This window comes from Ambystoma mexicanum, chromosome 1q, assembly GCF_040938575.1.
Source record: "Ambystoma mexicanum isolate Mex_15411 chromosome 1q, UKY_AmexF1_1, whole genome shotgun sequence".
Classification (NCBI taxonomy): domain Eukaryota; kingdom Metazoa; phylum Chordata; class Amphibia; order Caudata; family Ambystomatidae; genus Ambystoma; species Ambystoma mexicanum.
This window is the reverse complement of record NC_090922.1, coordinates 947,820,711-947,836,282: the sequence shown is the minus strand read 5'-3', so window position 1 is coordinate 947,836,282 and position 15,572 is coordinate 947,820,711.

Below are 15,572 nucleotides of genomic sequence, written 5' to 3'. Positions count from 1 at the left end.
TTCATTTCTGCTAAGAACCAAGGTGGAAATACATAAAGGTTTTACGGATTGGGGGCACCCCCATGTTGAATATTTTAAAAATGACTTGATGGATTTACCCAAACCAGTCAAGGAATCAAAGTCAATGCTTTGTGCCCAATTCCTTTCTTATTTGGTACAAATCTGTCAAGTGGTTTCCGTGCTACAACTGTTCAAAAACTGTACTTTTTCTCTATGGTAAAATGAATGGGACTATGCTCAGAACTGGATTTATATGTATTCTTAATAGTTGTTTTTATTTTTTAACAAATTGTTCTAAACATTTCCAGTTTTAGGAGGTGAATGACAAACATTTTGTTTTGAAAACTTCATCCAAATTCATCAAGCAATTCAAAGGTTTTTAGCCTCTCTCTCTCAAACTCCTTGCTGCAAACCACCAAGACTGATGTAAAGGTTTTAATGAACAGTCAGCACCCCGTTGTCTTTTGAATATTTTAAAAACTACAAGATGGATTTACCCCAAAAGAATCAAATGAATTAAGTCAATTCTTTGTGCCCAAATTGTTTCTAATTTGGTCCAAATCTGCCAAACGGTTTTCACACTGATCGCAGTAAAAATAAATGCACTTTCTGACTGTGGGAAAATAAATGGGCATTGGCTGAAAACTGCATTTTAATGTTTTCTTAATACCTTTTATATTTGTAACAAATTGCTCCCAAAATTTCCGATTTGGGGGTCCTTGACAACCTGTTTGTTTGGAAAATGTCATCCAAATCCTTCAAGCAAGTGAAAAGTTATTAGCATTGCTCAGCCTCTTTGCTGCAAAGCACCACGGCTGATGTAAAGGTTTAAGGGAGCAGGGGGCACCCCCTTCTCTGTCAAATATTTAAAAAACTACTGGATGGATTTACCCCAAGCCGGTCATGGACATTATGTCAATGCTTTGTGCCCACATTGTTTCTTATTTGTTTCTTATTTGGTCCAAATCTGCTTGGCCGTTTTTCGAGCTACGGATTCTTTAGAAAATTGCACTTTGTCTATATGGGAAAATGAATAGGCTGACAACTGTGGTGTTTTGTTTTCTTAATACCTTTTTTTTATTTAATAACACAGTTCAGGTTGGCTCCTGACAGACATTTCATTTGGAAAATTTCCTCCAAATCCACCCGGCAAGTCAAAGGTTATTAGCCATCGGATTTTTGTGAAAAATGTTTGATTTTTCATTTCTGAAAAGTCCCTCAACCTCTCTGCTGCAAAGCACCATATATAATTTTGGGGATCCTTTTCTCCATCAAATATTTTTAAAACTTCTGGATGGAATAACACCAGACTCCTCACGGAAATCGAGTTAATGGTTCCTGCCCAAAACTAGCCTAGACATGTCAGTGAACGAAAACAAGTGGCCCAGATATGTGATATTATCAGTGATGTCCTCAATGACATTTGTGATGACATTGTTCATGTACTGGGTGTTTGTCTTAGCATTGCATGGTGGTGGCACGAGTCATGGTTGCTTAGCCTACCATAACTGGCACATTTCTGGGGGTTTTCACTTTTCCTTGTAACCATAATGTCCCTTTAACAATGTTTATTCATTGCATTTCATAGCTTTTTATTAGTGTAACTTAACCATGATGTCCCTTTAACAATGTTTTTTTCAGTGAAGTTCATGGGTTTTTTCCAGTGCACCCTAATTTGCTACAACATACTAATTTCATACTTACCCCAATATAGAAAAATGTGTCTCCAATCTAGAAAGTTTCACCTTAACACTATGCCATTCCCCTCCTTCTAGCATAATTTGTAACACTTCTATACACTTTTTATAACTTTTTCCACCATTTTTGTGTCAATGTTTGCAAACGTCTGACGTCATCGCTGACAATGTCACGTGACCACGCGCGGCATGATGACATATCCGTGTATGTGTCCGCAGCCATTGCAATCCATCCTCCCCAAGAGCCATCACCGCCAATAGCTGGAGAACCTACACAGTGAAATCTACACAGTGAAAGAAGTGTAATACTTCAAAAGACAGTCAAGAAGACCAGGAAGATGAGGTAGAAGAAGTGTCTACCTCTAGCACCCAGAGGGAATCATGGGTGTGGCAGTTCTTTACCACTGTTGGAAATGTATCAAAGGCTAAAGCTACCAAAGTGAAACACACTGAGTGCAACATTGTACTTAGCCGTGGACAAGCTGGGCAGGACTCCTAAAGCACCATCTCTTTGTGCTGCCACACTAATTCCAACCACTGCAATGCTCTCAGAAAGGCTGTTCCTTTCTTAGGAAGTAGTAGACTATCTTCCTCTACCTCATCTTCCTCAACCGAGGCTGTAACCACATCGCATGTCGGACACAAAATCCCACCAGCTACCGTGCAAGCAATAAAAGAGGCTGTTGATCCATATGTTTCAAAAACAACAGTACTCTGTATATACTTTAACACATCGCTCTGCAGGGTGTAGCAATTTCAAAGTATTCAAGGAGCATGAGAAACACTGCCCTCTACCTTAGATTTAACACATTTGCAACATCTCCCCCTGTCCACCTGCCCCTCCATATGTGGTGTTGGTGCCCCTTCCCTCGTTCCCCCTCCTTACTTACTTTCTGGCCTCACCTGCAAAAAAACAAAAAAGAAATAAATAAAACATAAACAAGTTCCTTTCACAATTAAAAATGGAACTAAAAAATAAGCCTCACGCACTCTTCGTGAAACAGGATCAACGCTCCCCTCCGCCGATCGCGGCGCTAGAACAGGCTAATTAGCCCTACTGGCACCCGGACCCGGGAGGACCAGCTATCAGCCCTATTCAGAGCACACCATACTACTCAATTGGCCCTGAAAAAGACTTAGGTTGAAACGCGCGTCGGCTGTTTGCACACACCAATGTTCAACAACTGGCATTATCTGCCACTATGATGTTTCCAATTTGCCTTGTGGAATTCCAAAAGCAATAATAAAGTAAAAAGTCATAAGCACCAATACAACTCCTCTGATCTGACGATGAACCAATAACTAAGCATAACTGCTAAATTCTTGGACTATTGAATCCCCACAACGCCTTTCATCATCCGCAGGTCTGTCATACCACCCCACCCCACTCTAAAAAATAAGCTTGTAGACTCCATCTACTTTACATTTTGCCTTATTAGAAAACACGGATTGCACATGCACACCACCACACAAAGAAGCCTTTCTAGTCTTTTTACTGTTATGTTTGTAACACTCCCTCATTGCCTGCTTTAAACCATTCAGACATATATCCACCAATCAATTAAAAAAAACTCTACATATAGCCTATCAACATATTAAACTTCCAACCACCAACTACCACTTAACAATGTTCTACAAATCTTTTGCATCTACCTTTCCCATACGTATACCAAAACATTGTACATAGTGCACCTATAAATGCACATATGCATTGTCCAGTGACAGAAGTGCATACATAAAAGGGGCAGTACAGATGGACAAGTGCTCATGAGAGCCCAGGGGGGGGGCGTGCAAAGGGATCCCTAGGTCGGAGGCCACTAGCTAACTGATTTCCAAAGCATCCTTTCAGGTTCTTGCTGATTTTCCTCACACAACGTTGCTGCAAATCCCATTCAGCACTACGGGCTGCAGCTGCAAGCAGATTTTATTTCCCATTTAAACCTACAGATTTGGCCATGATGCATGCCTGCATCTTTGCTGCAATCCTGTCCAGCACTCTGGGCTGCAGCTGCAAGCAGATTTATTTTTTCCCATTTTAACCTACATCTTTGGCCATGCTGCATGCCCCAATAAGTAGGCATTTGTCCTTGCCGAGGGCCAGGCCCATTGTCCATGCACCAAACATATATCACTATTTGTTGTGCCACTGCCCACAGCACAAAAAGTTATATCACTATTTTTGTACTTGTATTTCCACACTTTCAAAAAAATAAAACACAGGTCAGATTTGCAACAATCATCCTTTCAGGTCCTTGCTGATGCTCTTCACGCAAGTTTGCTGCATTCCCGTCCAGCACTCCGGACTGCAGCCACAAGCAGAATCTGTTTTCCCATTTCAACCTAGAGGTTCAGCCATGCTGCATGCCCCAATAAGTAATTTAGAGTAGGCATTTGTCCTTGGCGAGGGCTAGGCACATTGTCCATACACCAAACTTATATCACTATTGTGCTTACACTCGAACCCTTTGGAAAAATGAAACACAAAGCAGAGTTGCAAAACCATTCTTTCAGGTCCTTGCTGATTCTCCTTGTGGAGGTTTATTTTCATTAAGTACAGCACTTCTGGCTGTAGCCGCAAACAAAATATGTATTCGCATTCAAACCTAGGGTTCGGCCATGTTGCATGCCCCAATCATTTAATCAGAGTTCATGATTATTAAGTAATTGCAGCGTAGTAGAATGGGTAGATCACTGCACTTCATCTAGTACTTTAAACAGATTACCCTGCTGCTGTTGATGGGGTTCTTGTGTGAAGGTTCCCTTCCTTCTTCAACTGTTAGGTTTCGAATAGGAGAGTGAGCCCTCTTCCCCTCAGCACTGAGTTATTCAATAAGTAACTGTTGTCGTAATGAAGCAGACTTCAAAACCATTTGTGATGCTATATATATATATTTTTGTAATTCTTTATTGTTTTACAACATTATTCACAACCAAAAAACAAACAAACAAAACAAAACAATCACTCTGGCACTTCTTGTGGATTACGCCCTGCGTCATCATTCTTCGTGGCATGATCCAATGGCTTTCCAACTTGGTGAATGGCCAACCCTCCTATCTATTCTGATCTCGTGCTTATTCCCTGTATTCCATCTTGCCGGGGGTATTCTGTCGTATGCTAGTCCTCCTAATTATACTCATCCTCTTCTCCAGGGTTGTCTGTGTTGCTCTCTTCCCTTTGTCCAAATAAGTCCTGTATCAGGGTGTTCCATGCCTGTATTTAGTGTTCACTCTCCCAGTCTCCTCTCTGCACTGCCCTTGTCCACACTGTTATCTCTGCCACTGACCATTTCCTAAGATCTTCCCACCACAAGACTATGCTCAGTCCCGAGGTGGAGTTCCATGCCATTGCTATGCAGCGCTTTGCCAAAATGCACACTAGATCCTTCATCCTGGCCCGATGTGTTCTTTGTCTGTCGCCTAGGAAAGAGGCCGAGCAGATAAAATTCTGGGGTCCATGCTCGCATCTGGATTCCCCCCCCCCCCCCTTTGTTTCATTCCCTCCCAAAACATCTTTATCACTGGCAGGTCTAAAACATGTGCAGCATGTCAGCCTCTTCTCCTGTACAACGTGGGCAGTTCCGGGGCTCCCTCTTCCCCCATCACAGTCATTCTCTTAAGTGTGAGTTATGCTTGGTGCGTGAGGTAGAGCTGTGCTTGTTTAAATCTTGCATTTCTGGACACGTTCTTTGGGTATATCAGGACCCTGGACCACTCCTGGTCAGTGAAGGGCCTCTGGAGCTCCCCCTCTCAACGTACTCTTGTTTGCAGCTCTCGCTCATTTTTAGATGTCAGCAGCTGCTGACACAGTCTATAGACTGTGTGACCCCCTTCATATACATCGTACCATGCGTCCAGCTTCCCCCTCTGGTCCTCGTCTTTCAGCCAACACATAATTCGACTCTTTAGAGTCTTTTTCAAGGCATGTGGATTGTATACAGTTGTTGCTGCTAGATTGTGGAAATGAGACCAGCATCCAATCCCGATATCTTGTCCTGCTATGGTCACAAATAAGGGTGGGTAAGGATTTCAAGGGCTGACCCGTTGACCACATGGGCATCTGGTTCAGCATGCTTGTTATGTTATGTTATGTTAGGTTATGTTATTTTATTTGTAAGGCGCCAAAGCCCGAAGGCATCCAGGTGCCATGAAGAGGAAAAGTAGAGCCCTATCAAGAACAACAAGGTAGCTGGATCAGAGCTTTATGAAAATAGAAGAGTCTCAGCTGTTTCTGGAAGATCAGAAGATTAGATGTATTGCGTAGGAACACCGGAAGGGCATTCCAGGCCTGTGTGGGCTGCACATGAAAAGTGCAGCCATTACCATAAGCTCTTTTCACTCGATCTACTTGTAGAGAGCAGGTCTTAGCTGAGCGAAAAGATCTACTGGCCGTATATAGCTTCAGCCTGTTCTTAAGATATATGGGTGCATCATCATAGATGATTGGTAATTTGCTGCTGATTAGCATTGTTTCGAAGTGTGTGCATTGTCTCGAACTGTGTGCAGCAATAGTCTCGGCGATCTGTTGATGAAATCCTGTGAATCACTTCAGGAAATTACTTTAAGAACATACGACAATGTTAACGTCTAGATATTTAGCACCTTTTGAATATTCATATTCTGTCAATGAACAAAAACACCTAGATATCCTATCCTAGATATTTCAGCAAACAAAAACGAGTGGCCTAGATTTGTGGTGTCATCAGTGAGGTCATCAGTGACATTTGTGATGTCCTCTATGATGTTCTGGGTGTTAAATTTAGCAGTGCACAAGGTGGCGTGAGTTATGGTTGCTTAGCATACCCTAACTAGCGAATTTCAAGGGTTTTTCGGTTTTACTTTTAAGCATAACATCATTTAATACTGTTTTTTTACTAAATTTCATAGGTTTCTGTGCAACATAACCATATTGTCACTTTAACAAATGTTTTTCAGTGGATTTAATAGGTTTTTATTACTGCAGCTTAACCTAATGTCCCTTTAACAAAGTTTTTTCATTGAATTTCATAGTTTTTTTACTAGTGCACCCTTAATCTGCTACAAGTTCCTTATATTATACTCACACCCTATTTGGCAGCTATGGAGTTCGCAGACAGTGTGGTAGTCTGCGGACATCGGGCGGCATTCACAAAGCCAAGCATCATAAGGGAGACACAAAGAAGTTGTACCCATCAATCAACAAACACGTGTACATAAAATCATTACTAATGTTTACAACACATAAATATACCTTTTTGTACACTTCAAAAAATATGACATTTTTTTTTTCATTTAGCACACATTACAATGGAATGCACCAATGAAAACCATTACTGTATACTTCTTATAATCTCCTCAATACAACTCTGCATATAGATTGACAAACACCAGGTGCTTATTGGAGAACAAATTCTCACTAAATAGTAAGTGCATTGTATTTATTTCTGTATTATTAGTTTTCATTATATGAACATGTGTTATTTATTTAATTTATTTATTTATAATGTGCTGGGGAGCCCACAGGCATCACGGCGCACATGCACACAAGGACAGTGCAAACAGATGAGACAGTGGGCCTCATTACACGGTAGGCAGTAACCATGGCGCTATTAGCGCCATGGTTGCTGCAGGTATTTTACCATGTCCGCCTTGGTGGATGCCAGAATTAGCGACCTACTCCAAGGTGAGCGGGGGCGGTAATTCCCCATTCACCAAGGCTCTTCCCCATTCCCATTTTGCCCCCATAGGGCATAATGGGAATGGGGAAGGTGCTAATTACGGTACCGCAAATTGCAGTACCATAATTAGCTCCGAGGTCCCTTTGCGGCACCCTACTTTAACGGCTGGTAAAACCAGCCGTTAAAGTCGGGTCCCGCAAAGGGAACTCGTAGTAAGGCGGTAGGGGTTTACCAGTACCGGTGCCCTTACCGCTACCGGTAAACCCCTACCGCCTACCGTGGAATGAGGCTCAGTGTAAGGGCGACAGGGCAATCATGGAGTTCCTGGGTTTACAATTTGAAGAGTGTGGTCTTTAGTTTTTTCCTGAAACTCGGTAGGTTGTTATCTCGTCTCAGTTCCCAGAAAAGGGCATACAACAGTTGGGTGGTCAAGACAGGGAAAAGAGCGACCAAGCCCTTTTTCCTTTTTAAATGGTGGGGATGAGACCAGGGCCAAGTCAGAGGAACTGAGGCATTTTCCGGGAGTGTAAGGGGTCATTGCAGATATGAGATATGAGGGGGCGTACAACGGTAAAGGTTTTGAATTAAATGCGATCCTGAATTGCCAGGCAATGCAGGTCTTTCCAGTATTTTGAGATGTGTTCCTTCCATGGGATGTTTTTTATCATTCGAACTGCATCCTTTTCGATTCACTGACATCTTTTTAGACTGGTGTTATTAGCCCCAAGAAGCAGTGCATAACAGTAGTGCAGCCTAGATAAGATGGTGGCACGACCAATGGTGGCAGCATTCTTTTCAGTCAGAAAAGGTCTAAAATTTCAGAGGAGTCGGAGGTGGTAGTTTCTCTTTCTACTAACCAGATTGTTGCGCTCATCCGAGTTGAGTGAGGATTCCAAAGTGATGCCCAGAGTTTTAACTTTAAGTTGGGCTGCGATGTTGTTATTGATAGTGACATTGGTCTATTTTGCACTGAGCTTACCCCTATCCTGGGAAGAACCGAAGATAAGCAGCTCCTTCTTCCCTCCATAGTACATATCAGTTATAAGACAGAAGCACTTTTTTTTCTTTTTTCACAGAAATGGCAAACACACTTGAGTGGTTAGAGGGGAATTTCTGAAAAGAGGAAAAGAGTGACGATAACATTTCTAATAGTACACAATACATATTTTAATGTAAACAAATAATGTAATTTGTACACACCTTACTTAAATAATAATTTCGGTTTTTCATACAGTACATAGTTTTCATGAATTCTAGTTATTTATTTATATTGTGCTTATTACCGAGAGGTTTCTAAGCACAGAGCCAGTGATCGAACCTGCGTTGCTCTGTGTCCTCTTGCTGCCAAGGCAAGCAAATTGCCCCTGAGCTATAAACCACACCCCTGTTTAATTGTACACAATCCCAAGAATCACAAAGAAAAGCCCTATCCCCAACTGTAAATACTAAAATCATGAACTTGTCTACAAAATTAGACGATATAAGTAATGATTTTAAAAAACTTTTACAATGTGTGAAAAATCATGTCATTAAACATGTTCTCTATCACTGTCCTTCTTGCACCTGTCCCATTTGTCCCCAGCAATCATCCCCATCAAATTCTGAAAATTGTAATCAAAGACACTTTGATGAAACCTCACTATCTTCCTCCCCTCATCATCATTGTACAGAAATTCTTAATTCTCTTATTTATGTTTCCCATTCCGCTACCCCATATCTTTCATGAATAAATGTATTTTTTAAAACTATAAATGTGTTGTATATCACTGTGTGATGTTGTTTATTTGTTTTTTAAAACCCATTATGAGTCTGCAGACAGTACGACTGTCTGGAGTGTATGGACTCAAAATCGAGGTGCTCCTGGACAGTTGCGATGTCCGGACATGTCCGGAATCACTTGAAGCACTTTTAATTAGTCCACGAACATTGCGCATGTTCTACGGAAAACCATTGCATGCGCCCTTTGATTCCCGCCTGATTGGGTGTCCGTGGTTGGCCGTCAGGGCAGAAGCCGGCCATGGACGTCATCATGTGACCGCACCCGTATGGTGTGATCGGGGTGTCCACAAACTGTGTCCGTAACCTGGCACTGTTTAAAACTAGATTTCCTTCCAATCTAGGGTGTTTCAAGCTGAAACGTTAAACTTGCGTAGCTCCCAGACCCATTCTTGATTGATGTGGTAACTTTTTACAACTTTTCAAGATCTATTTTTGACATTAGTTGTCCGCGGCCAGCACAACTGTCCACAACGGTTTCCCAGAATGGACCCACTCATTACTTTTTTCGTTCTCAATCTGGCTATCCAGGAGAGAGAACCTGCTTGCAGTTTCTGAGTTCCTGCTTTGCTGCTTTGCAGATCTGTTTTATGGAGACCATCATGGCATCTGCTATGGCCACTTCTGCTCCACATCCACCCCCACCAGAGACACCACAAGCACCATATAGAGGGCTTGGACAGGGGAACAGGCGTGGAGATACTGCTGGGAAGGAGGCAGCCCTATCCCACCCCCCTAGGTTCTAGAGTGAGGCGAGATGCATTCAAGGCACTATGATGGGCCAGGAGGGAGGAGGGACGGTGAGAGGGACACATCCCAGTTTAACAGGACCATACTCCAATATAACCAAATGTAGTCTATCCACATAGTACAACATAAGGTGCAAGAAGCATTGCTATTTTGTGTAGATATTAGTAATCATAGGTAGAAGGAAAGGCTGTGTGATAAATGTGGAATTGCATGCACTAGGCCCAAAGTTTCGAGTCAAGAGAAATCCCCAGCCATGTCCGAGCTCCCATGAGGACAGCCCACACCCCTGATCACCAGAAATGCCTATTCTTGTGCTAGTAATGTTGCAAAGATGTTCAAGAGAAATGTGCCCTACAAGGCCACGATCACAGACTAGCGCTTGGTGTGCATGTTATCTCACACAGGCCAAAGCATGACCCGGCCCATCCACAGGCGACCGCGAGTTATAGCCCATATAACTGACTAAATCTTAAGACCTCTGAATTACATGGCACCAGGTGCCCTTTGTCCATCAAACCCAAAGTAACAAGTCCTGAGATCTTCAAAGAGGACGGACAGGGCACATTGTTGAAGTGACAATTGTGTGATGTGTATCGTAAGGGGCTGGGAGGGATAAATTATAGTTCAAAATGAGCGTGGAGACCTTGGAGCCAGATGGCATGGAGGGGAGTGAGTGAAATGTGTGGGTGAAGGTTAGAGTACCCTAGAACCTCCTTTGTGTCTGTCTTAAGGCCTGCCAAGTGCACAGTATAAGTGATCAAATAGTCGTATGGTAGGAGTATAATTAATTTGTTTTCTGACTTTTGACGTGAGAAGAAGATGAGCCCCGCAGCACCCACATGATGGAAGACAGATGGACTGGGCTGGGACCAATAGACCGGCATCCCTTATGGGTAAAGGTGGAACATGTATAGGGTCCATCGAATCACCCGCGCACATTTTTTTTATTGTATGTTGTTGTGTCATTATGATGCTGTGTACCTTTAAACATTTCTGCTTGTACCTCTTATTGGTAGAACGTTCTTAACAACAGAGTTCTTTGCTGTTGCTCTCATCTGCGATCGACTTGGGCCTTTCTTCCCTAGCAGGTTCTATTCTCTTTGGTGTGAGTGTATAGGGGCATGCCTTCAATTGGTGACCCCAACGTGATACCAGCGCTCCCGTACCTGTGGAGGCTTCCAGGCTGCTTCTCCAGAAAGAGCTGTGCCCACCTACACCGACAGGTCCCAAAAAACACATGTTCCGAGTGGTTTAGCAGGAGCCATTTTAAGAGAATTCCTTGAAGCGGGTGTGGCTCGAGGAGCGTTCATGCCGGTGTTGGAACCCTATGATGGAGAAGTTTGGGTCAGCACGCACATGTGAGTAGACTCTTGTAACATATAACAATTTGTGGACAGATGCATGAGGAAATGTGAAAGGTGTGAGTACATTGAGAGTGAGGTTGTTGATGTGGCGAGGATGAGGTTAGGGTTATTTGTTGTTCATATTTGTACTATTTTTATTTATTTTATTGTTTTGTATAATGCACATAATACCATACCTGTGCTTGGTTTCTAAGCGCGGATCCGGGATTCGAACCTCAGTTGCTCTGTGTGGTCTTGCTTCCAAGACCAGCGCGTTGCCTCTGTGCTATCCTCTGTTCACGAATAGTGCTATGAAGAGAATGGGCTTCATTCTACGGATGCTGGTCCCGTAGCAATAGTAAGCCTGTACTGTTGTTACGGGACTGGCATAGTACGACTGTGCAGGCGGGTGCCATCCCGCCCAACAGGATCAGACCTGGCAGGTGGAACGGCACCCGCCTGCATTTTCATGGACCTTGTACAGGGAGTCCCTTTATCAGCTATAGAAATAGCCTCACCAGACTACGATGCCACCGGCATGATCCCATCCCCTGCCCCACTCCATTCCTACCCTCCACCCCACAATTCCTACCTATCCAAGACCACACCAACGTATCTAGTGCTACTAGAAGCCTCAATAATTCAGAGCTCACTACCCTCCCTGATAAGGCGATGCCCAAATACATGCTAAATACCACTGACGACAAACCTTCCTATCCTATTCTTGGCAACTGTAGACTTTATCGTCTAAAATCACGTACTAAATAATCTAGAGCCCACGACCATCTCCCCTATTTTGTCTGCCAAAAACCTACTAAATACCACAGACGACTCACACTTTTATCCTAGTCAGTGGAACACCAGACTTTATCGTCTAAGATCATGTTCCAAAGAAAGCACTCTCCACCATAATTCAGCCATAGTTGCATCAGAACTGACCAAGCCTAACCCCAACCATCACAATAAACTTCACAAGACACCTGCAGCTGCAGCAGTGATTACCAAACACACTCTCGGTCTCCTATAGATGAACAGACTCCGACTACCCCCACTGCACTCAAAAGTGAGACACCAGTAAACTTAAAAGGTATACTCATCAATGCCCGATCATTAAGAGCCCACGCCATTGAGATACATGACCTCATTATTGAACAACAATTGGACCTCTTAGTAGTCACAGAATCCTGGCTTCACCAAACATTAGGACCATTGCTATCGCTCGCCATCCCACCAGACTACACTATCCTTAGGTCTGATAGATCCAATACTCTTGGAGGCGGTGTAGCCATTAAAATGAAGACAACCTTAGATTGTGCCCCCTCGAAAACATAGAAGTTTATGAACACCTCCGAGTCAAACTTGCAACCAACCATAAAACTACTATCAACCTTGTGGTGATTTACAGATCGCCTAATACCAATACCCATCCAGACGGAGACATACCGCTGCTATTAGCCCTGCTCATCAAACCCAAAACTAAATGCATTATCCTTGCCACCTTCATTAAGGTTTCAATGATAGCCAAGACCATAAAGCAGAAGCCCTTCACACTGCTCTTAAAGATAGGAATTTCATACCACTTGTGAATGCCCCTACCCACATCAAGGGCAGAACACTGGATTGGATACTCTCACTTAACGCTACATAAGGCTAATGATTCAATCACACCTCTTGACTGGACAGACCACCATAGTGTAAATTTCACCCTTACTTGCAATGAAATATTCCTGCCTAAATCCAAGACAATGGATACTTATGAAACTAGAAACATTTATAAGCTCACAGTTGAGAACTTAGCCCCCATCCCTAGCAAAACCTTAGCAACTAATGTGCTCTTAGGTGACAACCCATGCCTCCTCGCAGACACTTAGCAAAAGTGCCTCACCTCTACTATTGACTCATTGGCACCACTAACTACCAAAACACGATGTGCGGATAAAAGTATGTGCTTCTGGTTCAATGGCGAACTAGTATCGCTAAGGCAAGCTAAACAAACACTTGAACATATCCACATCCAAATGTCCTAATACAGGCTATGCAATTGCTTTCAATGCTGCAAACAAAATTTACAAAGCGGCAATTGTTACTCATAAAGCAAATGCATATGACACTTGCATTAGAAATGCTTTGTTTGACTCAAAAGAATTGTTCTCCATTCTTAGAGAGTTGGAAAACTCTATACCACTCACCATTTTAGCCAATTCCAGCAAAGAATGGTGCACCACCATTCAAGACGTGTTAGCCTCTAAAATCGCTCTGCTACAAAAGAAAATAGTCACTAAAAGAAAAATATTAGCTGAAAAGAATGCCCCTAAAAACATTCTCAATAAAGCCAATGACAATGATACCGTACTATTCCACTTCACCCCAGTGACCCAAGAGCAAGTGACCAATACTATTACCAATCTAAAAGCCTCCAATTGTAAAGGGGATCATTTCCCAGCCCATTTAGTTAAATTATGTGCCTCCACCCTCACCCCTATCATTACTAATTTTGTCAACGCTTCCTTTAACACAAATACGGTCCTGGCTAGTATCAAAGAAGTGTGTGTCACCCCACTTCTAAAAAAACCTACCCTTGACCCGACTGTGCCCACAAATTACCGACCCATAACGATGGTCTGATTCTTGCTGAAGGTCATACACAAAATAGCATATTCACAAATCCAAGCCCATTTCAAACAAAACCAGCTCCATGGAGCCAGACAATCTGGATTCAGGCCTAACCATAGTACTGAAACGGCACTCATCGACCTGAAAATATAGATGGACTCCATCAGAGACAACCTATGTACTACCCTAGCCAATGGCTTTAGATTCTCCAAGAATGCCACCCTTTGGCTGAATTCCTTTCTAGCCGATCACACGTCCAGAGTCTCCATAGGCAAAAACGCTGCTGATCCCATACCAGTCCCCATCGGGGTTCCTCAAGGGTCTTGTCTTTCACCGATTCTATATAATGCCTACACAAAGCTTCTCTTCTCTGCATTAGACAATATGGGTGTCATCTAAACTAACTTCGCAGATGACACCCAGATTTTCATACCTATCTCAGGGAATTATGACCAAGACACATTGACCATTAACAAAATGTATGCCATCATCCAGAATTGGATGGCCTTAAATAGTCTTTGCTTTAACGATGAGAAGAATAATTGCCTGAAACAATGCCAGATTATTCAGAATAATGCTGTCAGATCCATCACTAACAAATCCAAGCGAGAACACATCACCAAGGACAGAAATGATCTCCATTGGTTGGCAGTGAAGGAACGGATCCTGTTTAAATCACTAACCCTAACCCCCCAATGTCTCTACGGCACGGCACCAGCATACCTTAAGAAAAAGTTCAAGTGGTATGAGCCAAGTCGTAGCTTGAGATCCGCCAAGCAAAGACTGATCAATCCTAGCCTTCCAGGCAAAGCCACTGGTCTCGGTCGAGCTTTTCCGAGTTTGGCAACTTCCCACTGGAACAAACTGCCTTGCAGCCTTAGACTGGAAAACAACACCCAACTCTTTAGGAGGCATCTGAAGACCTTTCTCTTCAAATAACTAGGCAATTTCTACACCGAATCATGTTGCCATCTTTCTGCCCCCCTCTCTTTACTTTCTTTTGTGTCGTCCTGTTAAATCTTTGTCCTCGTGTCTTTTTCGCGCCCTGATGCTTGCGAGCTACGGCGCATTACAAATAAATAAATAAATAAATAAATAAATAAATAAATAAATAAAATAAGACCGAGATTCTCATTGTGGGATCCCAAACCAAAATAGGTGCCCTCCACTCAGACTACGCCTCAATCAATATTGATGGCATGCTGATTCCACTACTTAAACAAGTAAAAACCTTAGGAGTGCACCTAGACTCCAATCTCACTATGGCTAAACACATATCCACACACATTGCTTTAAGCCGCCAGTTCCTCACACCCACAAAGTGCATTACTTTGGCCAAGGCCCTGAGTTCTATCGAAGTTGGATCACTGTAATGTCCTATTACTAGGGACGTCCAACACCAACCTAAGTAAACTACAACTAATGCAAAACAAAGTATTGCGGGCAGCCTTAGGAATAAAAAAGTGTGACCATACCTCCAACATTAGGAGGGAGACCCACTGGTTAAACATTAAGGCCAGAATCATTTTTAAAACATTGTGTGTCACACACAAATGTCTCGCAAAAGAAGTCCCTATCTACATGAATAACGCCATCATGAAAGAATAATCTGTCAGAATGCGTAAATCCAACAATAACTTGTTCCTCGTGCTTCCTCGCTTCAAAAGCTCTAGGGCTAGGGGTAGTAGCTTACAAGTTATGGCCCCCAAACACTGGAACTCCCTCCCATTAAACATCAA